Below are 24,312 nucleotides of genomic sequence, written 5' to 3' on the forward strand. Positions count from 1 at the left end.
CTCTGTTCTCTCTCCACAGATGCTGACTGGCCTGCTGCGATTACCCAGCATTTTCTGTTTTTGTACTTATGGATTGTGATGCCTTTGGAACCCTTGGGCATCCATGTCTTCCAATACCCACATCTGTGAACGATGACACGAATGAGTTGACCCAGAACAATTAATTGTTTTAGCACATTACCATTTGGAGGGGATCGGGACAAGTCTTAACCTCTTAAGCATGGTTTTCACCAGTCGAACAACATTATCCCTCCTCGCTTTACCAAACACCCCTTAGACTGTGTTGTGCAAAATATAACTACATCAAATATCCAGCTGCATTCCTTGATATCGGTCCGGTTGAATTGTCATTTATGCTTGTTGACGATGAAACAAAATGAATAAAGGAGATGGAAATACTCACAGTCTATACCATTTCCCCTTCAAAGGAACATGAAGGAATGTATTAGCATGCTGTTTTCAAGGAGACAATGACTTGTGCTTGGCCGTACAAAATTTTTGAAAATTACTCATTCACAATTAAAATTCAATTTCTTTACCAGCGTTTTGCATTTTAGAATATATTCACATCATTAATAAATTAATCGCTGATTTAATCTTACATCTATACATGTGCAGCCTGTCGACAAAGCTGATAGTCTATTTCCCATCGAACATAAACATTGTTCTGAATTTAATAGTTCTTGTTAAAGATGTCCAACACGATTTTAAAGATAAAAACCGAGAGAGGAACCTTATTAAAATAACAAAAAATGTTCTGCCCTTTGAGTTTGGGCCATTTACTTCAGCGGCTGTGAGTAAATACATTTGAAACTCTAATGATGGGCAGGAATGGCACACCACACATGTGGAGCTTCAATCAGGAATGCTCTAGTTCACTACAATGATTCTTGGTGCAGACTGACACAATGCTTGTATTTCTCCACATAAAACAGGAACTGGGAGAAGTCTTCCGCGCTCATTTCAAATCTTCCGGCAAAAACAGAACAACTCGCCACTTGAATCAAAGTTCTGTGGCTAAAGTTTGTGAAGTTATATCGGCCTGCTCCCTCAGGCTTTCGTGTGTGGCTGTCAAACCATAACGCGCCATGCATGGTTAACTGTGGGCTTTGGACGGTCACTGGGAAAATAACCGGCTGCTGCGACTGAGCCATCAATTTCCTCATGTTGAAGGACCTGTAAAACAGGTCTCTTTTTGCATCAGCTGCAGCATTTATTGTAATTCACACACCGCCAGTATTGTGAGACGGGGACTGCAGGAGTACGCTGCTCAGCAGAAAAAGGAAGGTTTAAAGGACTGACATGGATTATGAGGATATTTACACCAGCTGTTTCTCAGCATGCGTAAATCACCTTAAGTGGATTTTGCGAGTAATTCACCAGATGGTGATAAAATACATGCATAATTGCAAGGGCATATTAAAGTGGTGGTAAAACCGACTTGCAGTTAGATGCACAGCAGAACCACGCAGTCATGAATTGTCAAATCCATTCCTGTTGTGTGCGGTGAGATGCGAATGAGCTGTGAGAGGGGGGAGGAGGGAGGGGGGTTTGGTCTGTGTATTCCTGAGAGGTGGCTCTTCGAGATGTGGTGTTCCTCTGGGAAATTACAGCTTCTGATTTATTTTAATTGTTCATCTGAAACAGTGGGTGAGCAATTCTGCAGCTTCACCTTTTGAAGACATTTTGTATTCGGCACCTGAAATTTCCACTCTCCTCACCATGTAAAATACACGGCAGTGACTCCTCAAATCTTCTTTGGCACCAACTCTCTAACCTGTACTTCCATCCGCAGTAGAAGGGAGGCAGCACATGAACGAGCACATGAATCCACCCCCTCCCAACCCCCCCACCGCCACCTCTTCCCGCCAGATTTCCAACAAATGATGCTCATCCATCGTTTGTACTATGGCCGGGTTTCAGCCCAGGCATTATTATTTGCAAAAATAAACCTTCCAGTTAATTAGCACTTTCCAGATGGGAGGAGAGGGGAGTTAGAGTGTTAATGGGTTTGTTTCTGGGAGGCTGGTTTGCAAAGATGGAGGAGGTGGGGGAGAAATATGGGTTGGTGGAGGGGGAGATGTTTAGGTATATGCAGGTCCGGAATTTTGCCAGGAAGGAGGTACAGAGCTTTCCGATGTCTCCCTCACCGTTGGAAGAGATATTGACAACAGGGGGGAATGGAGAAGGGGGGATGTCAGTGATTTACGGGGTGATTCTGGGGGAAGATAAGGTATCGCTAGAGAGGATTAAGGTGAAGTGGGAGGATATTGAGGAGGTGTCATGGTGTGAGGTGCTCCGAAGGGTGAATGCATCAACTTTGTGCGCGAGGCTGGGACTGATACAGTTGAAGGTGGCGTATAGGGCACACCCCACAAGGACAAGGATGAGCAAACTTTTTGATGGGGTGGAGGATGTTTGTGAACGGTGTGTGTGGTGGGCGGGGGGGGGGGGGCACTAATCACGTTCATATGCATTAGTCCTGTCCAAAGCTGGAGGGGTATTGGAGGGAGGTCTTTAGGGTAATCTCAAAGGTGGTGGACGTGAGACTTGAACCGGGTCCCCTAGAAGCCATAATTGGGATGTCAGATCGGCCAGGGTTGGAAGCAGATGTCTTGGCCTTCGCCTCGCTGATTGCCCAAAGGCGGATTCTGTTGGGGTGGAGGTCGGCTTCTCCACCCTATGCCTCGGCCTGGCGGAGGGATCTGCTGGAATTGTTAACGCTCGACAAAGGAAAGTTCAAGTTTAGGGGGAGGATGGAAGAGTGTAACAACTCATGGCCCTTGGTCATCATACATTTTCATGAATTGAATGACATCGACCATTAGGGGGGGTGTTGGTAGGGGGAGCTTGGAATAAGTTAAGTTATAAGTATAAGTTATTGGTGTTTTGTTTTCAAAATGGTGGGTGCTGTTTGAGGATGGGTGGGATATGGGGATTGTGGCCGGGGGGATTACCATTGTAGATGTTGTTATTGTTGATTATCTATTGTTGTAAATTTTGATGAAAATGTGAAAAAGGAAGAGAATAAATATATATAAATATATTTTTTAAGTTAGCACTTTCCAGATTATGAAACATCCTTAGTTGCTTTACAAGGGTGCAATGGTGACCAATGGAGAAAGTAAAGTATACTCAGGGAGTGTAACCAATAGCACATTCAAAGTGATGGGTTTTTGAAGACTATTTGAATAGGAGGCAGAGACTGCAAGGTGAAAAAGGACTAAGAGTTTCCGATTGGATATGAAGACAATTTCCCCAATGGTAGAAATCAGGAGGGAAGGGCAGATTGTGTGTGTGTGGGGGGGGGGGGAGGGGGGGGGGGGGGGGGGGGGCTGCAGAAAGAATTGAATCTGTAGAAGATCACAAGTGTTGGGTATGTTGAAACCACAAATGGATTTGATGATGAAGGTGATGATTCTGTAGTTGGGGTGCTGGGTGACAATGACACCCTGAACATCAGTGAAGATGAAAAAGAAAGTTTGCTGTTTTTTTTTACTGTGTCAAAGTCGAGATGTGCTGCAGAGTTCCGGACAAGTTGACATTGTGCAGTTTCGAGCCAATGAAATCATTGACAAAAACATGAGGAGATCAGACGTTGATTTGACCGACTGTTCAGGAGTTGTGGGCCGGAATTCTGAGGCCATTGGGACTCTCTTTGGGAAATTGGTAGGGAGACAGGTTGGCTGAGGTGAAGGAACTGAGCTCTTTGATGTGCCTCGCAACACTGTAAACAGATATTTACCCAAAGCAAGTGGATAGAAATGGGGCATAGAATCTTAAGTGTTAATGCAAAGATGGTAAAAGTTCAAAAGAGAAGATGAGGGTGAATTTAACACTTACATTCTAACAGGATGACCTTATGTAAGAAATGTAATTAAGAGGGACTTCGAAGGGAAGTAGTTCAGATAAGAACAGATCAGTGGCAGAGTTCATCATATACAGATGGCCCGATTCTCCGCTGCCCATGACGGGTCGGAGAATAGCGGGAGGGCGTCCCCGACATTTTTCCCGCCCTCCCGCTATTCTCCCCCACCCCCCCCCACGGTCGCCCCACGACATGAATCGCTGCTCGCCGTTTTTTACGGCGAACAGCGATTCTCCCCAGGCCGATGGGCCGAGTTCCCAGGCCTTTACGGCCGTTTTTACGGCCGCAAACACACCTGCTTGCTGCCGTCGTAAAAACGGCCGCAACATGCCCGTTCTGTGCATCCAGGGCCCCGATTGGCACGGCAGTACCACGGCCGTGCCAAGGGGGGCATGGGCCCGGTGCCCACCGATCGCGGGCAGTGCATCCGTAACGGACGCACTCTTTCTCCCTCCGCCGCCCCGCAGGATCAGTCCGCGGGGCAGCCGAGGGAGATGACGGCCCCGCGCATGCGCGGGTTGGAGCCGTCCAATCCGCGCATGCGCGGCTGACGTCATCGTGCGCGTCAGCCGGCGTGACGCTTGGCTTAGCGACGGTCGCTAAGGCTGCGATGCCGTACTTCACGGGGACCCGCTGCTAGCCCCGCCCGGGGAGGAGAATCGGGTCCCGGGAGTGGGCGCGGAGGCTGCCGTGAAACACGGCCAGTTTCACGGCAGCCTTTACGACTCGCCGCATTTGCGGAGAATCGTGCCCAGAGAGCTGTTCCAAGATCACTGCCACTAGGGGCTTTTCACAGTAACTTCATTGAAGCCTACTTGGGACAATAAGCAATTATTAATATTGTTGCATGGAGCACGAAGCTGTGTTCACCTCAAACAAGCAAGTAACTGGGTAAACCTTGTTTGGGCAGTCATTTTTATCAAGGCAGAATCAACCCCACAAGAGATATGGGCGCCAAGTGTAATATCTATTTCTAGAACTTGCTTATAGAATTGAAACCAATGGGACGATGTTTGGGAAGGTTTATCTCTGAGGTTAAGAAAATCGAGGGATATGGAAGTGAGTCAATTTAAATGTATTGTGTATAGCCGTTCAGGTAGTTAAGTGTACCTTTCTTGTTCTTTTTCTTGCTGTGCGTTTTACTGTTTAATAAACATCTATTTTTGTTCAAAATTATTACAACAAGGACGCAACATTCTTCACTGGTCTTCAGATCTTTCCTCGCATTGTGCCAAATTGCAGAAATGCAGCTCAGAACCGGGACTTCAAACCTCCCTTCTGGGATTTGGAATCCCCCAGCATTTAACAACCTCCGGGGTTCTAACACAAGGCTGAGCGATAAGGTAAGGTCGAAGGTAACTGATGTTCTTGACATGGAAGCAAAGAGTCTGAGCACTGAACAAAATGGTAAGATGAGTGTTAGATGAGCCTCTGAGCTAGATTGCCCACAGCCTCCATCTTAGTAATTTGCCAATCAAGAAGATGCCAAATTCTAACTTGTTCATCATTCTCCTCCACTGATACATAGGTAAGAGATCCATTTGCCCCAAAATTAAACCATGTATATTTTTATCAACACACAGACCAGCAAGCAGGCACTGATTACAAAGCTTATATTCATTAGAAACATGATGTGAAGGATTTTGGATGAACACAAGCGAGGTGAATTGATAAAAGTGGCAAACAAGCATGAGTGGAACAGACAATGATGAACAGTAAGCAGGCTGCCAATTCATTATCTCCAATTCACTATCTCCTTTTTTCCCAAAATGTAAATTCAGAATACCCAATTCTTTTTTCCAATTAAGGGGCAATTTAGCATGGACAATCCACCTACCCTGCACATCTTTGGGCTGTGGAGGCGAGACCCACACAGACACGGGGAGAATGTGCAAACTCCACATGGACAGTGACCCAGAGCTGGGGTCGAGCCCGGGTCCTGGACGCTGTGAAGCAGCAGTGCTAACCACTGCTCCACCGCGATTATCTCCTTTCACCGAGGATGAATTTTACTCCCATTCGGAAGCAAGTTTCTATTGATTAGATCCACATTCAGTTGGAGATAACTGCAGATTCATAACAGGTTTGCTGAAAGGGGAGAAATGCTGCCAAAGCTTTCACCCAGCGCAATCACAAGAATGACAAATTTCAAAAAATCACAACAGTTTACACCACGGGAGAAAGGGGTTCTGATTAGATGGTAAGTCAATTCTGATCGTCTGAAGTGTTGCCATGGAGACAATAAAACATGGAAACTATAGGCTCCCCAAGCTGCCGGGTAATTGAACAAAGGTGGAAGGCTTGAACATATTGCTTTTGTTTGCAGAGAATGGGCCCCTGCGGAGGAATGTATGTTGCTTCGAGCCATGTTATTGTTGCTCTTCTCTTCCTGTACACTACTATCCTAGTATATATTTGGATAATTATAGCTATTGTACAATACTTGTGCTTCCCTGTAACTTCCTTGCAGACTTGTTCCTCAGTATCTTTGCCACCAGTTGGTGGTTGGAGACTACACTGGGCAATATAATTGCACATTCTTTGCTCCTTCGGCTCGAACCACATAGATTCTTCCCTTGACTCCTCTGGGACATCCTTTCTCTCCAGCAATGCAGTGTTCTCCTTAATCAATAATAGTCCCCCCCCCCCCCCCCCCCCCCCAACCCCCTCCGCCTAACCTAGCTATGGTTTCTGAACAACCTATTTGGGGGATTATTTAATACCCGGTCTCACTCTTCTTTGAGCAAGACCTCTGTTAGAGTTGCTGCATCATTTTTCCACATGTAATCTGCACCTGTAGTTACCATACTCCATGTATGTACATACTTGCACAGTAACCATAATTTTGGCTTTACTAATTTTTTACTTTCTTCCTCACTCTGAACCCATCTAAATCTATCAGTTATTCCTCTGGTGTTTACTGTTTTTTTCCCCAGTATACTGTGCACCTTGATGTTTCTCTCCAATATTAACTCCTGGCACTCACGTCCCTGCCATGTTAAATTAAACCCTCTCCAATTGCATTGGCAAATCTACCTGCAAGGAAATTGTCTCCAGCTCTGATTAGATGCAACACATCCGGCTTGCATAGGTCCCATTTCCTGTAGAACTGGTCCCAGGAATATAGACCCTACCGTTCTGCACCATTTTTCCAACCACACATTCATCTGCGTTATTCTCCTATGTCTGTACTCATTTGCACATGGTACCAGGTATCATCCCGAGATTCACGTTTTGAGGACCTGCTTGTTAATTTCCCACCTAACTCTCTACGTTTTGACTGTAGGACCACATCCTCCTTTCTGCCGATATTGATGGCACTAACATACACCATGGCTGATCACACTCTCCCCCCCCCCCCCCCTCGGGGTTCTCTGCATCCTTTCAGTGACATCCTTGACCCTGTCACCTGGGAGGAAACATACCACCCTGGAGCCATGTCGACAGCTGCAGAAATGTCCCCCTAATTATTGAGTCTCCCATCCCTGTTGCTCTTCCAGTCCTCATTTCCCTGATGATCCACGTGTGGTGCCATGGACTTTGTTCAGGTTGCCTTCTCCAGGTGAACAATCATTCTCATCAGTATTCAGAACTGAAGAGTAGTTGAAGAGTGAGATGCACTCGGGGAACTCCTGCACAGCTTATCCGATTACTCTTGACTGTCTGATAATCACCCATTCCCTTGATCCCTCCACATTCTGAAGGTACGGGATGACCGCATCTATAAACATGCAATCCACAAAGTTTTCAAACTCACGCATGCAACATAGTCCCAGAGTTCCCACGGAGCACATGAGGAGCACTCTCGAGGCCAGAGCAGCCCTGCTTATTACAAGATAATAATCCTTACCAACATTAATAAACCTGGTCAGTTAAAAAAAAAGACTTGATATAATTTAATTATTGGGAAGTTAATTGAATGCTTAACTTAAAGTTTTTAATGTGTTTAATCTGCCAGCTGCAGAGACTTAGTGTCTAACTTTGGAGATAAGGGAACATCACTCAGAAACAGCAGCTTCCCTTTGACATAACACATTGGTGCTTTTTTGTTTCACTTTTTCTCAAACTCAGTTCTTCCCCGATCTACATGCACCACCACCGCCGCTACTACTTCTGCTCTCTCCTACGGTAAGACCCGATTAAGGGGCATTTTACCAGGAATTTTCCAATTCCGCTGATGGTGGATTGACCTTCCCCCCTACCACCATGTCCTCTAAATGGATAGGGAGGCTGCCAGTTGAATGGAGGCAACCTGCCAGAGGTAGCTTTGGCGGGGAGCTTTTTTTCTTCTAACAGTGAGGGCCACAGGCAAGGGAAAGCAGCCCCCAGGGCCTCAGTGTTTCCTCAAAGGGTGGGGTTCCCCCTCCATTGGCGACAGTTCCATCTATTTCTTGCTTACCTTCGGCCAACCTTCCGTGGACCGCAGTGCCCCTTCCTGCCTCAGCACGGTCACTCTTCCTGGCCAATGAAATTCGGCCGGCAGCTCTCTGAGGTAGACTTCCTCATGACCGAGCAGCCAATATACCCTGTCTCCAGCCAATGAATACTCCTCGGAGAATTAAATAATAGTTACCATAGAATTTACAGTGCAGAAGGAGGCCATACGGCCCATCGAGTCTGCACCGGCCCTTGGAAAGAGCACCCTACCTCAGCCCACGCCACCACCCTATCCCCATAACCCAGTAACCCCAGCTAACCTTTTTTGGATACTAAGGGCAATTTAGCATGGCCAATCCACCTAACCTGCACAGCTTTGGACTGTGGTAGGAAACTGGAGCACCCGGAGGAAACCCACTTAGACACGGGGAGAACGTGCAGACGCCACAGAGACAGTGACCCAAGCCGGGAATTGAACCTGGGACCCTGGAGCTGTGAAGCAACTGTGCTAACCATTATGCTACCGTGCCGCCCATTAATGGCTGCCAGGCCACAGTGTTTCCTAACCTATCAGCATTCAAACCCCACCATTGAAAAATTCCTGCCCAATGTTGCTTTACTTTTGAAGTTTTTAATTCCTAAAATATCAAATTTAATGCATTCTGTTGTGGTGTATTTACATATACACCTGCACTTGTTTTGATCTATGGGTGATTATTTTTTTACTGAAATATTTTTATTCGCTTTTTAACATTTTAACATTTTATACATGAAACAAAACAAAGCATCAAGAACAACAGAAACCCCCCTCCAACTCCACCACTCAACACCACTGTAACTCAAAGAAAACCCCCACCCCATCCCTACCTCTCCCACCCCCTACCACCCCCTCCCCTCAGCAGCTCACGATAACCAACTCTTTAAAGTGTAGAATAAACATCTCTTGTGACCCCCCTCCATCTCCAACCTCAAATCAAACTTAACCTTCTCCAAGTACAGGAAGTCCATCAGGTGCCCGCATCCACACTGAGGTATGGGGTGCAGAAGCTGATTTCCTCCCCCATAGGACCCGCTAGCGAGCAATCTGAGAGATAAAGGCCAAATCACCGCCGCCGCTCCCAACTGCAGCTCCGGCAAGTCCAACACCCCAAATATGGCCCCCAGGGAACCGGGCTTCAAATCCACGTACAGGTGCTGAAGAAAGTGCCCCAAAACTTCTCCAACTTCGGGCAGGACCAGAACATGTGTACATGATTGGCCGGACTCTACCCACACCGCTCACATGTTCCCCTCACCCCCTCAAACAGCCGGCCCATCCTCGCTCTCGTCAAGTGCGCCATCTGCACCACCTTTAACTGTATTAACCCCAGCTTCGTACACGGGGTTGATTCGTTCACCCTCCGCAATACCTCAGACCACAACCCCTTCTCCAGCACCTCCCCCAGCCCCTCCATCCTACTTGGCCTTAACCCCCAGCACCTCCCACCCCCAAAACCCAGCACACAGCCTCGCCGGCTCTAACACATGATTCTCTCGAACCTGCATCAGCTTCGGCCCCTCGACTTAAAACGCTGCTGAAATTACCTCCATATCTTCAGCGTGGTCACCACCACCGGACTACCCGGGTATTTCCCAGGGGCAAACGGGAACAACGCCATTGCCAGCACCTGCAACCCCGGCCCCCTACACAAACCTGCCTCCATCCTCACCTAGATTGCCTCCGACTCCCTAACCAAGCTCTGCACCTTCTCGACATTCACCGCCCAGCAGAGTCAAACTGTCAAACCGCCTGATTGTCGCTCTCTCTGAAGTAAAGGGGGGTGAATCTGTGGAACTATTTGCCGCCGAAGGCTGTGGAGGCCAAATCACTGAGTGTCTTTAAAACAGAGATAGTTAAGTTTTTGATCAATAAGGGGGTCAGGGGTTATGGGGAGAAGGCAGGAGAATGGGGATGAAAAAATATTAGCCATGATTGAATGGTGGAGCAGAGTCGATGGGCCGAGTGGCCTAATTCTGCTCCTATGTCTTATGGTCTTAAGTACTGTCTTCAGAATCCTCGCTGTCCAGAAAAAAGACAAAATCCACCATTCCAACCCCGATAAAAACGCCTTTGGCACAAACGCTGATGAACATTGGAATAAAAATAAAAAACGCGGCAAGATATTCATCTTCATCACCTGCACCCAGTCTGCCAATGATGGGGAGGCTGTCCCATCTCAATAAATCTGCCTTGACCGTACCCACCAGGCTCATAAAATTCAATTTACGGAGTTGGGCCAGTCTTGAGCCAGCTGCAAATACCTGAAGTGAGTAGTCGCCACAAGAAACGGCAATCCCCCCCAAGCCAGCTCCCGCCCCCAGAGAGGAACCCAAAAAGCACTCGCTCTTTTCCAAATTCAGTTTATTTCCCAAAAAAGCCCCCAACCTGTTGAGCAACCCCATTATATCCCCCATCGTGGGACCCGGGTTAGAAATCTACAACCAAAGATCGTCGGCAATCAGGGAAACATTTATGCTACACCACACCCCCCTCCACCCTCACTATCCCCTTCCACTCACCCGAACACCTCAGCGCAATGGCCAAGACCTCTATCACCAGTTTAAACAAGAGGCACACCCCTGCCTCGTCCCCCCATGCAGCCGGAAATGCCCCAAGTTCACCTCATTCGTACAAATACACACCTTCGATTTCTCGTACAACAATTTGACCCACGCCACTGACTAAGGTCCAGTTCCAAACCGCTCGAAAACCGCAATCAAATAACTCCACTCTACTCGATCAAACACCTTCTCCACATCCAGTGCCACCACCACCTCCGCCTCCCCCCATTCTGATGGGGGAAGCACCACGTTTAACAAGCGCCGGACATTCGAGGTCAACTGCCTACCCTTTACAAACCCCGTCTGAGTCTCCCCAATCACCTGTGGAAGGCACTCTTCCAATCTAAGTGCCAACACCTTGGCAAGAATCGAGGCATCAGCATTCAGCAGGGATATTGGCCGATACGACCCACACTCCACCGGGTCCTTATCCTTTTTCAACAGCAGTGAAATAGATGCCTGGCCATCATCTATGGGAGCTCTCTCTTAGCCAACACATTCTAAAACATCTTCACCAACAGCGGCACCGACATATCCAAAAATCTCTTTTGGAATCCACTGGGAATCCATCTGACACCATTACTTTCACATTTGCATCTTCCCTATCACCACCCTCTCCTCCTCAATCCCCATTGGCTCTTCCAACCCTTCCCTCTCCTCCTCTCCTACTTTCGGACACTCCAGCCTCCCCAAGAACTCCCCCCTAACTGACTCATCCTCTGATGGGCTCCGACCGACACAACCGTTTATAAAACTTCTCACATGCCCCATTCATAGATCATCATAGAATTTACAGTGCAGAAGGAGGCCATTCAGCCCATCGAGTCTGCATTGGCTCTTGGAAAGAGCACCCTACCCAAGGTCAACACCTCCACCCTATCCCAATATCCCAGTAACCCAATAACCCTACCCAACACTAAGGTCAATTTTGGACACTAAGGGCAATTTAGCATGGCCAATCCACCTAACCTGCACATATTTGGACTGTGGGAGGAAACCGGAGCACCCGGAGGAAACCCACGCACACACAGGGAGGATGTGCAGACTCCGCATAGACAGTGACCCAAGCCGGAATCGAACCTGGGACCCTGAAGCTGTGAAGAAATTGTGCTATCTGCAATGCTACCGTGCTGCCCAAGGACCACATTCACCTGCTCTGGCGCCACCACCAGCCCCATTGCCCCATCCCAGACTTGAACAATCTCTCGTGAGGCCAGCTGCTGGTGGAGCTGTCCCACCAACAAGCGACTGGCCTTCTCCCCGTATCCGTATACTATCCCCTTCACCCAACTCAACTGACGTACCACTTTCCCTGTAGACAAAGGGTCAACCTGTGCTTGCAGTTCCTTTCCACTGACCAAAACCTCTGGTGTGGGATTCTCCGCATACACCCAATCAACTTCCAATATTTCATCTACCAGCCACTGCAGCTCCTCTCTTGCCTCCCTATCCACCTGTGCATTATACGAGATGATCTCACCCCGAAGCACCACCTTTAGTTCCTCCCAAATCTCTCATGGTGAGACCTCCCCATTCTTATTGAACCCACATAATCATCAATCACCCTTCCCATTCTCGCGCAAACACTCAGATCCACAAGAAGCCCCACATCCAACCTCCACACCGGCCTCTGTACAGGTCCCTTCTCAAGGACCACATCCAACCTCCACAGGGGCTGGTTTAGCACAGGGCTAAATTGCTGGCATTTAAAGCAGACCAAGGCAGGCCAGCAGCACGGTTCAATTCCCGTACCTGCCTCCCCGAACAGGCGCCGGAATGTGGTGACTAGGGGCTTTTCACAGTAACTTCATTTGAAGCCGACTTGTGACAATAAGCAATTTCTATTTTCATTTTCATTTCACACTGGCCTCTGTGCAGGCCACTGCCCCAGCCCCACATTCAGCCTCCATGTCGGCCTCTGTACAGGCCACTTCCCAAGGTCCACATCGACCAAATGCGGAACATGATCCGAAATGACAATCTCCAAATATTCCACTTTCATCGCCCCCAACAGCACTGACCTCCCCAAAGTAAAGAATCTATGAGAACATTCTTTGCACTGCTGAAAGAAAGGATTACTCTCTACCTCCGGGATGCAAGAACTGCCATGGGTCTGCTCCACCCATCTCCTGCACAAATGCTGGCACCACCTTTGCTCCCCCCACCCGCCCCTCCACTCACCATGAACGGGTCATCGAGCGCGGCTCAGACCAATCCATCACTGGATGCAACACTGTATTTAGAGCCCCAACTAAAGTTAATTAATGCGTGTCTATGGATGATTAATGGACATGCCTCTTTAAAAAAGGAAGTTTTAAAAATCCTGTAACTTTAATTCAAACAGAAGAATCCGGAAGGCTGTGCTGATTCAGACTGCTGATTGCAGACTGACCGGCATCAGTGAGGACTCGATTTGGTTGATTGGCTGGTGGCCAATGAATTGGCCCAAAAGGCTGTGCTCTGCCCGGTAATAGCTGGTGATGGGGGATCTGATCCCACTGATATATTTCTCAGAGTCCCGAGGCTTGAGTTTGGTTTCAGTTTTGATTCTGGCAGCCCGGTGAAGGGGTTAAACTAACTCCCTCCAAAAAGATTGAGCAGGTTCTCTCCAGAGGGCACTGTGAGGGCTGACTCTCTCTCTCTCTCTCTCCAACAAGCCTCTGGGTGCTGTCCTCTTGAGACTGCAGAGGCCTGAATACAAACTATGAGCTGAAAGCAAAGTTTGATGTGAAATAAAGTGTCCCTCCAGAAAGACAGAGGTGTGAATGAGAACTTCAAGCTGAAGGTCCAATTGATGAGAAATAAGGTGTCTCTCTAGAAAGCCTGTTGCCTGTGAGCATTGCATTTTCAAAATTATAGAGACCTTGAATGAATGACTCTGCAAAAAGTACCATTACCGTCTGTGAATCAAAGACTCTAATCTGGAAGCTAGCTGTGAAGAACGTCTGCTAAAGAACTGCCAATTGTAGCAAAGACTCTTGGGCAGAATTCCTCCCCATGCCAAAATCTCAGCAGGCAGTGGTTTGCCGCTGAATCGCGATGCTCTACCCCTCCAAATCGGAGCCATTGCGACACACGATGCGCATAGTTGCAACCACGTTCACATCTCATTATCAGGCCCACCCATGATGCTCCGCCTCCGATGGACTGAGTTCCCGACAACATGGGCCATGTGTGGTCTCAACATTCGTGGCGGCTGGAGAGAGAGAGAGTAATTCGGCGGGTTTCTGCCAGGGCTAGGGGGAGTAGTGGCGGGTGCAGGGAGGTGGGCTGTGGGGTCGGGGTGGATGGGTATGCGGTCCAGCACAACCGGCGCCATCTTTTTTGTGTGATCGATGCATGTGTGGGGGTTTAAGTGTATGCGCAGTTGCAGATTGTCAGCCCTGCACCGCCCATCACAGACCTGGCGATTCTCCTGCCATTTTTCATGTGTTCCTGCCATTTTTCACGTGTTCCGCGGGCATTTCATGCGGTGCTGATATTAGCCCCTCACCTGTAGCGGAATCAGTGCTGGTGTGGTGCTGATTGTTCCGTCGTGGAACTCCACGGATCCTCCACTGGCATCAGCACGTAGCCGCAGCACGGAGAATCCGGCCCGTTGTCTTTTGACCTTTATCCTTATTATTTTTCAGCTCTTTCCCCTCCTCTGTGTTTGTCTGTCTTGTGGGTAGAGGGTGGGAGCGTTAAAGTGGGTAGTAGGTATTAACTTGTCGTTAACCAGTTGTGTCTACCGCATATTTCATGATAGTCCTTGTTATAAATAAACAGTAATAGTGTTTACACTTACAAACCTGGTGACTGTAATTATTGGACAGCCAAGGGCCAAAACCTTTGGGTGTTTTCAGAAAATTATTGTTTAATTCACTTGCGTTTTGACTCTGGCGCCTGTGGGGCTCAATTCCCACGCACTAGCCCAGGGTGTCGTAACAACATCCTCGATGAATAATTGAAGAGATGTCTAAGAAAATAATAAATGGTGTTAATATGTATTTAACACATCCTTCAGCCAAAAATGTGTTGGTCTGTATTGTAATATAATACCGAAAATGAATCCTTGCGAGAAAGATAACATTTGATATCACTTGAGTATATTCCTGTATTTAAGAAGCGTTAACCTGCCAATTTTTGGATAGCATTGAATTGGGAAACAATGACAATGGAGTATATTTTTGAAAGCATGGGAAATGGGTCTTAATTAAAATTTGCAACTTGCTAATAGCACCATGAGAATGTGTAGCTTTTAAGCATGAGTTGTGAGAGTGGAATTGCATTATAGGTAATGAGAAAATAGTAGCCATCCATGATCAACCTATAATAGACATTCTTCTTCGTGCTTGTCGAGCAGTTAATGAGATACTCAACAGGTCCAACTGTTGAATCCTTTGTTAATCCAACTGTGGATGTACAATACTTGTGAAGAATCACTCACTGTAATGTGACAAAAGCCCAATTTTCCCTCCAGGACTTGTACGCACTGGCAACCTCTGTAATTGAATGTTTAGAACAGATTTTTGTAAGGACTGATGGCTGAGGAATCGGATAACACAGCTTGTATTGCTGGGGGAGAAAATGTGCACTGTAAGGTCCAATGTATGGTTTGGAGCACAGAAACTCAGCCTGCGCCAGGAGGCAGTCACAAGTCATATACAACATACTGCGGATAAAGGAAACCTGAGATAAAAACAAAAATTGCCAGGAAAGTTCAGCAGCTCTGGCAGCATCTTTGGAGAGAGAAAGAGGGTTTACGTTTTGACTCAAATATGACCTATCTTCTGAGCCACAATTCATGTTAGTTCGGGCCCAAGAGAGTTGGGCATTGTGGTGACGCATAAATCATAGGTATCATCGAATTTGCAGTGCAGAAGGAGGCCATTCAGCCCATCAAGTCTGCACCGGCTCTTGGAAAGAGCGCCCCACCCAAGGTCAACACCTCCACCCTATCCCCATAACCCAGTAACCCCACTCAACACTGAGGGCAATTTTGGACACTAAGGGCAATTTATCATGGCCAATCCACCTAACCTGCACATCTTTGGACTGTGGGAGGAAACCGGAGCACCCGGAAGAAACCCACGCAGACATGGGGAGGATGTGCAGACTCCGCACAGACAGTGACCCAAGCTGGAATCGAACCTGGGACCCTGGAGCTGTGAAGCAATTGTGCTATCCACAAGGCTACCGTGCTTGTCCTTGCCAAAGCTTTAAGGCTGTACATGTACGCCATTCACACAGTCAGGGCCAATAGTGTAAGTGCCATTTTGATGACATGCTGAAGAATAAGAGCCTTTATTCGGTCAACTTTATTCGTCCAAAATTGAATTGTAACATCTCATTCCTTCAAGGAGTGAATTGCTGGAGATTTTTAAAAATATCAAATATTCATTTAAAATTTTAGACTTCCATTTACTTTCTGTCTCTCTCTTTGATATTTTTCAAATCACCCAATCCTTCTTTCCTGCTTTCCTTCTCTCTCTCTCAGCCTGGTTTGTCTCGAATTCACCCTGTTTCCTCAGTGTAATTCTCTGTTTCATTTTCAAACCTAAACTCTCGTTGATTGAAGAGAAAGTTCTATCCTCCACTAAGATCTCAGATGTCTCATTGCTCACATTGTTCTGTTGAAGTTGACACTGACAGCAAGTGTTGTCACAAAAGTATTTGAGCTCAGGGATACAGGAAAAAGTCTGAACAGCGCATGTTGTGAAATGCATCATGTCAGCAACTCAAAACAGCATCAACTCTGGCTCAGTTTTGCTGGTACTCTTGGCTTTAAGCCAAAAGGTTGTGAGTTCACGTCCCACCTCCGAGACTTGAGCATAAAATCTAGGCTCAAACTCCAGTAAAGTGCGAAGTAAGTGTTGCACTGCCGGAAGTGCTGTCTTTCAGAAGAGCCATTAAACTGAGGCCCCCTGCCCTCTCAGGTGGATATAAAACATCCCGCGGCCATTAAGAAGACCAGGGGAGCTTCCTTAATTACGAAACAGCAGAGGATCCGGTCACATTGTCATCTCAGGGAGCTTCCTGTACACACATTGGTTACCTGTGTCACCACTCAGCTCAAAGCTGATAAAGCTCGGGCACACAGGGCATCCATGACTTCACGGATGCACTTGTGAGCTGTAGCTTGTGAAATGCCGCACAAATTCCCGCTCAAGCATGGAATGAAACAGTGGCATAAAGGTTCAGGGCTGCGGTGACCTTCACGGGGCACCGGGAGCTGGTGTCCTCCTCCTCCACGGGGTGCCATGTCTGTGAGGATGTGGCACAGGTGCCGCGCTGTCTCTTTGTTGAGACTGAGCCTCCTGCGGCACACGCTGTCCATCATCTCCTTGAAAGACCAACGATGCCTGTACGGCTTCGGCTATCACTGGCATCGCCCGGTGGTTCCCTTTTCAGCCTGATGGGCAGTCAGTCTTCAGCGTGTGTGGCAGCGCCCTGCTCATGGGGTGCCACCTCCAGCCTGTGTTGATTCTGTTGCCTTCTCCGGTATCTGGCAGCCTGGGCTGTCACAGCACCACAAGGGCATCATCTGCGGGATCGGCGCAACCATCCATTTTGGAATCTGTAAGGAACTGGAGAAGGAGGTAGACCGACAATCAGTTCTGGCCTACACCCTAGACCCCCCAATCCTCCCCCTTACGTGTACCGCGTTCTCTCAGAATGCCATCCACCGAGCCCGCTGTGCTAGAAACCCTCGCTCTGCACACTCACTCCAAACACCTGCCAGGAATATTATAGGGAGACCGTGCTCCTGTTCCCTTTCCTGATCCACACAATCACCATTTGGTCGTGAAAATATCCTCAGTGCTGAAGTCCAGCTCTGGAGTGTTTGATTGTTGGCTGTTGCTGACACTTCTAGAGTTCTGGCAAACTGTTCAGCCTTCAAAGTTTGATTGAAATGCGAGACAATAATCATCGTCTGAGCCGTGGCACAGGTACCCACGAGAATACACTTGAGGTTATTCTATTGGCAAAAACGGTCAATATTAACAAAGATTCAAAAATCAACTACATAACGTTCACCATATTAGACTACCATTAAACAACAAGGAAACATCACTATTCCATATTGGCACCAATACAAAGCTATATCAGCTAATTTTCAAGTAATAAAAATATAGTACATTCGGTGCAGAAGGAGGCCATTTGGCCCATTGAGTCTGCACCAACTCACTTAAGCCCTCACTTTCACCCTATCCCCGTAACCCAATAACCCCTCCTAACCGCGTTGGACACTAAGGGCAATTTAGCATGGCCAATCCACCGAACCTGCACATATTTGGACTGTGGGAGGAAACCGGAGCACCCGGAGGAAACCCACGCAGGCACGGGGAGGACGTGCAGACTCCGCACAGACAGTGACCCAGCGGAGAATCGAACCTGGGACCCTGGCGCTGTGAAGCCACAGTGCTAGCCACTTGTGCTACCATGCTGTCCACAAACAGATGGGTATCACCACTCGCAGGTTCCTCAACGGAAACAGAGTATAAGCCGGTGAATTTCTTAACATGTCCCTATCTTTGTCGTACAAATGATCTGTCCATTAATGTGTGACTTGTTCCATGTAACAGAACCATTCTCCATCCAGGAGCAACAACTGTGTAGGCCCCACCCACACGGCCCAATCTCACCGCAACCAAATCCTGGTATCCACGTTCTCCACCGGCGCTCAAGCTGCAGCTGAACTTCCTTGATTCCCAGCGTGTTTAACCCATGGTGACGTGCCAGTTACACGTAGCACTCAGCACATCAGCAACAAAAGTATCAGCAATATGCGAAAACATTTCTTCAACATCTGCACCAGGTGGCTCATTTGGATCAATGTCGCACACCTGGCCCCGCAGCGTCTGCTTGCTTCAAACCAGATTGCCTTATGGACTCATAGAACATAGAACATAGAACGATACAGCGCAGTACAGGCCCTTCGGCCCTCGATGTTGCACCGACATGGAAAAAATCTAAAGGCCATCTAACCTACACTATGCCCTTATCATCCATATGCTTATCCAATAAATTTTTTAATGCCCTCAATGTTGGCGTGTTCACTACTGTTGCAGGTAGGGCATTCCACGGCCTCAACACTCTTTGCGTAAAAAACCCACCTCTGACCTCTGTCCTATATCTATTACCCCTCAATTTAAGGCTATGTCCCCTCGTGCTAGCCACCTCCATCCGCGGGAGAAGGCTCTCGCTGTCCACCCTATCTAACCCTCTGATCATTTTGTATGCCTCTATTAAGTCACCTCTTAACCTTCTTCTCTCTAACGAAAACAACCTCAAGTCCATCAGCCTTTCCTCATAAGATTTTCCCTCCATACCAGGCAACATCCTGGTAAATCTCCTCTGCACCCGTTCCAAAGCTTCCACGTCCTTCCTATAATGAGGCGACCAGAACTGTACGCAATACTCCAAATACGGCCGTACTAGAGTTTTGTACAACTGCAACATGACCTCATGGCTCCGGAACTCAATCCCTCTACCAATAAAGGCCAACACACCATAGGCCTTCTTCACAACCCTATCAACCTGGGTGGCAACTTTCAGGGATCTATGTACATGGACACCGAGATCCCTCTGCTCATCCACACTACCAAGAATTTTACCATTAGCCAAATATTCCGCATTTCTGTTATTCTTTCCAAAGTGAATCACCTCACACTTCTCCACATTAAACTCCATTTGCCACCTGTCAGCCCAGCTCTGCAGCTTATCTATGTCCCTCTGTAACCTGCAACATCCTTCCGCACCGTCTACAACTCCACCGACCCCAGTGTCGTCCGCAAATTCACCCACCCATCCCCCCGAGCCCTGTATTCCAGGTTTCAGGTTTCGTAGAAAAAAATTGCCCGTCTTCCCAACTACAGAAAAGGAAGGAAACAGTAACAGCAGCCTCCAGGCATCTGCAGCCACCAGCAGGAGCAAGCAGCAAACACAACCTGTATCTGTGAAGTCCTCTGACAGCTAATAAGGCCAGTTCCTTATTAGCCACAGCTTACAGCTGTGTAGCTGGGGGCTGCTCACAGTCAAAGGGAGTGAAAGTGACCTTCAGCACAGAACCAAGAACAGGGATCTATCCTGGAAGTTCTCGGTGGGACAGACAATCAGCAGCTGTAGTTGCCCTTGTTATGGGTCATTTAAAGATGGCTTGAAGGCCTCTTAGACAAAAAGCCACTCAACTCCCCTCACCCCCGCCCCAGGGGCGACCGCCTACCAGTCAACCCCCCCCCCCCCCCCACCCCCACCCACCCCCCACCCCACTCCAGCACTGGGGCAGAAGCTTCAGTGCCCCTGAGCTGCATGTGGGAAATTGTAAATGGCTTCTCACCTCCTCAGTGCCCCTCAGCAGCCATTGTGCCAGCTTCATGTTATTAAAAAGGAATGCTAAACGATTCCCCTGAGATGTCTCACTGGGGAGCTGGTTAATTCCCGGGAGGCCATTACATTCGACTTCAATCTCGCCAATGAGATGGAAATTGACGCTAAATGGGGTCAATGATATGCACGCCATGCTTGGGCGTGATCGCCACTTGCCATCGGGAGCGGGCTGTTTGCGCCCAAGATCACTGATTTAAATTACTCAGAAACGCAAATCAAATTTCAAAGTACTGTTTGGCTTCAGAAGCGTCTGGTTCCGTGAAGTATATTTTTGTTGAGACTGGGACGCATTCCTGATGTGAATTGTTTCCTTGTTTCCCTGATTTAAACCGAGAAACCCAAAAGCCGGCCCTCGCTTTGTAATTCCACCTGGCAGTGGTCCTGGTTCTCTCGGCAGGTGGTGGGCGAGGATGGGGGTGGAAGCGGGGGAAAGTGGAGGGGGCTGCCATCAGCATTGCTGTGTCCAGTTGAATCATCCAGTCTTTGAATTAATTGGACAGGCTTCAAGGTCAAGTCGAGCCGATGTGGCTGTGAAGCAAGCATTCGTGGTCTGTACAAATAAAACCGGATAGAAATTTATTCCAACTGTGAGTGCTGCTTCATATCAGTTTACCCTGAGTGTTGTGTTCCTTTGACTGATGTCTAGTTCTATTGACTGTGCTCCGGTTAATTGACTTGTTCAAGGAAGGTAGAGCAAGTTTATATATCAACATATTTAATTAAAATGTTGTTGCCTAAAGTGCTGTTTCCTGTTGCTGTAAGTTAGTGACCAGACTTGTGGTGATTGGCACAAAAAGGGATCGAGTTGCTGCAATCTGGATTCAGTTCCAACTTCCAGAAGGGAATTGGATAAAGACTCGAACGGAACCTTTTCAGAGGGACAGAACGAGGGACCGAAGCTTATTCAATCGCTGCACTAAAGAGCTGGCCACGATGGGCTGAATGGCCTCTTTCTCTGCCATATTGTATGAATCCACAATCCAGTGGATTCGTGGAAAATGTTTCAACTTCAAATTTAAAATTCTGTCGTGGGAGTGTCCCGACAGGAAAACCAGCTCGAGGAGTTTAAAAGGGAATTCGAAAGGTATGTGCTAAACAACCGCTGACAGTATTTAGAAGCGAAAATTGGATAAAAATGTGAATGGGGCAAGGATATTAGCATGAATAATATCAGTGAGATTTTAGATGGCATCATGCCAGGGCAAAACAGAAACAAATGTGTGGAATCTGGACAAATTGAATGGATAGGTCGGTGGTGGAGTGCAATAGATCACTCAAGAAGTCCTAGTTGCTATGGCAACACACACTTCTAAATGTGTGTTGTGGCCTGGAGCTATGAAGAGTGATGGCAGAGGCTCCAATTTCTCGTCATCACATGGCTGACCAGGCCAGAAATCTCCCCCACTGCCATTGACGTGTTGTAAGCATCCCCTTTTAAATCCATATCTGATCCTGGCTTCCCTTTATAATTCATGTTTTGCTAGCTGCTTTTGAACAAAACACTTTTGAACTCCCCCCCCCCCCATCCCCACAGCCCCTACTGCAAGCTATTATTTGAAGTAGCCCAAGGGGATTCCCCTCCATGCAGTGTGCTGTGTGGCAGAGACCCGTGATGCCACTTTGATGGACTTGACCGGCAGTCAATCGGCTCTTCTGGAATTCCGGGTCAAGTTTGATTCTTGATTGTGATTGGTGGTACCCTTCAGAGGTTACTGTAAGGTTTCTGGATAAGAAGGCAGGTTCCACTTTGGTTTTCGGCCTCTGCTTAGACCTGGGAGGCAGCACACAGCAAGTATGGACTCTCGCTATTATCTCTCTGTCCAGCGATTTACAATGCATCGAGCCAGCCTGTGAACGTTCCACTGGGAGGGAGCAAATCTCTTTCAGCTAAAGACTTGTGATTAAATATCTTTCTGAACAACCTGGAACTGTTGGAAAGTAGTAATTTCTGTTGTAACGAAGCAACTGTGAGGACTGAGCTCTGTATTTTCTCGCACCTGCTGGAATCTTCCTGAGGATTGAGGATAAAATGAGGACCCTCATATCCCTCTGCAACGGAGTACCCCAAAGTCTCTCCCCATTTAGACAATAAGTTGCCTTCCCATTTTTCTGACTAAAATGCATGATCTTACACGTATCCACGTAAAAACTCCATCTGCCACATTTTGACCCATTTTCCTAAGCTCTCTATATCCATTTGGAACGTGCTTATTTCTTCATTGCAACTTACTGTCCCACCTATTTTTGTGTTGTCTCCAAATTTGGCTATAAAACATTCTATCCATGGATCCAAGTCATTTATGTACATTGTAAATAGCTGGGGCCCCAGGAATGAACTCTGTGGCACCCCACCAGTTACATCTTGCCACCCAGAAAAAGACCCATTTATCCCAACTCTCTGTCTTCTGTCCGTTTGCCAGTCTTCTATCAAAACTAATAAATTACCCCGAATCCCATGTGATCGAACCTTGTGAATTAACCTTCTGTGCTGCACCTTATCAAACGCCTTCTGGAAGTTCAGATATACTACATCTACAGATCTCCATTATCCACTTTGCTTGTTACACCTTCGAAGAACTCTAGCAAATTAGTCAAACATGATTTGTCCTTCATAAAACCATGCTGACTCTGATGGATGGCTTTTTGACTTTCCAAATGTCCTGATATTATTTCCTTGATAATTGATTCTTACAATTTCCCAACAACAGATGTTAAACTAATTGGACTGTAATTTCCCACATTCTGCCTGCCTACTTTTTGAATAAGGTTGTTAACGTTAGCAGTTTTCCAATCCACTGGAACCTTTCCCGTGTTCAGGGAATTTTGGAATATCATAACCAATATTTCCACTATCTCTGCTGCCACTTCCGTTAACACCCTAGGATGTCGGCCATCAGACCCTGGGGACTTGTCTGCCCTCAATCCCAATAGTGTGTTGAGTACCATTTCCTTATTGATGTTGATTTTTCAAACTTCCTTCCTTTCTATTACCTCTGAATTGCTGGTTCTTACAGAAATGGTACAAGTGTCCTCCACCGTGGAAACTGAGGCTAAGTATTGATTTAGCATCTTTTCTATTTCTGTGTTTCGCACAATCAGCTCAATGGTTTCATCTTCCAAGGGATCAGCATTCACTTTCGTGACTCTCTTCCCTTTTAAGAACTTATAGAAGCTTTAGCTATCGTCTTTGATATTTTGCGCTATTTTTCTTTCGCATTTTACCTTAGCTCTATTTAATACTTTTTCAGTATCTCTTTGCCAATGTTTAAAAGTTTCTCAATCTTCCAGCTTGCCACTGGCCTTTGCAATATGATATACCTTAGTTTTTGTCTTTATATTGTCCTTGACCTCTTTGTTTCGCCATAGATGTTTTTTGTCCCTCTTACCATCTTGCTTCCTCCTTGCTGGGAGATATTTTAGTTGTGAGGAATTGAGGATCTCCTTAAACAACTGCCACTGCTCATCAGCTGTCCGACCTTTTGGCCTTCCTGCCCACTCCACTTGGGCCAGATTTCTGGTAGGGGTCTCTGTAATTGGGCGGGGCGGGGGGGTCTCTCTTATGGGGCATCTCTGGTGGGAGGATCATGGTTGGGTCATCCTCATACTGTCAGGGGGCGATGACCCAAAATATCCCTGGGGGGGGGGCAGAATTGCGTTACAGAGGGGGGGTGGGGGAGGAGGGGGGCTAAGCCACCAGACCTCCCTGTCAGTCTGCCACCTCAACATGGTCTCCCAAACAGAGAATTCTACTCAATGGTTCAACCTGATGACCTTTTATCAAAGTTGGAGATTTAACATTTTTCAAGCAAATCGAGAAGGAGGATAAGGTGGGCGGTCATCGACGTCCTTCCGCCAAGTTGAGATGATGGATCTGAAGAAGGTCTGTTGTAGAGACAATACTTACACCTGGTGCGTTTTTGCTGATTGCTGATGGAACCAACTCACGAGAGGCAGGTTTTGCCACACGTGCCTCATATGAGGACATTATAATGTGGCGTTGCGTGTTGCTCTTTTCGCTGATGACACCTGTAACCATTAATCGTCACGGTGTCACATGTTGGTCCACAACTCATCAATTCCTTTTGTTGTTGGCT

General features: G+C 47.3%; 1 long non-coding RNA gene across 1 annotated transcript in view; it reads left to right on the plus strand.

Moving 5' to 3' along the window:
* Positions 1-24,312, plus strand: part of LOC119965591 — a 96,623-nt gene that overhangs the window by 63,201 nt on the left and 9,110 nt on the right. The window contains exon 3 of the long non-coding RNA XR_005460556.1: positions 5,055-5,211. This is a non-coding gene — a long non-coding RNA (uncharacterized LOC119965591). The remainder of the gene's footprint in view (positions 1-5,054; positions 5,212-24,312) is intronic.

This window comes from Scyliorhinus canicula, chromosome 5 (assembly GCF_902713615.1).
Source record: "Scyliorhinus canicula chromosome 5, sScyCan1.1, whole genome shotgun sequence".
NCBI classification, from domain to species: Eukaryota; Metazoa; Chordata; class Chondrichthyes; order Carcharhiniformes; family Scyliorhinidae; genus Scyliorhinus; species Scyliorhinus canicula.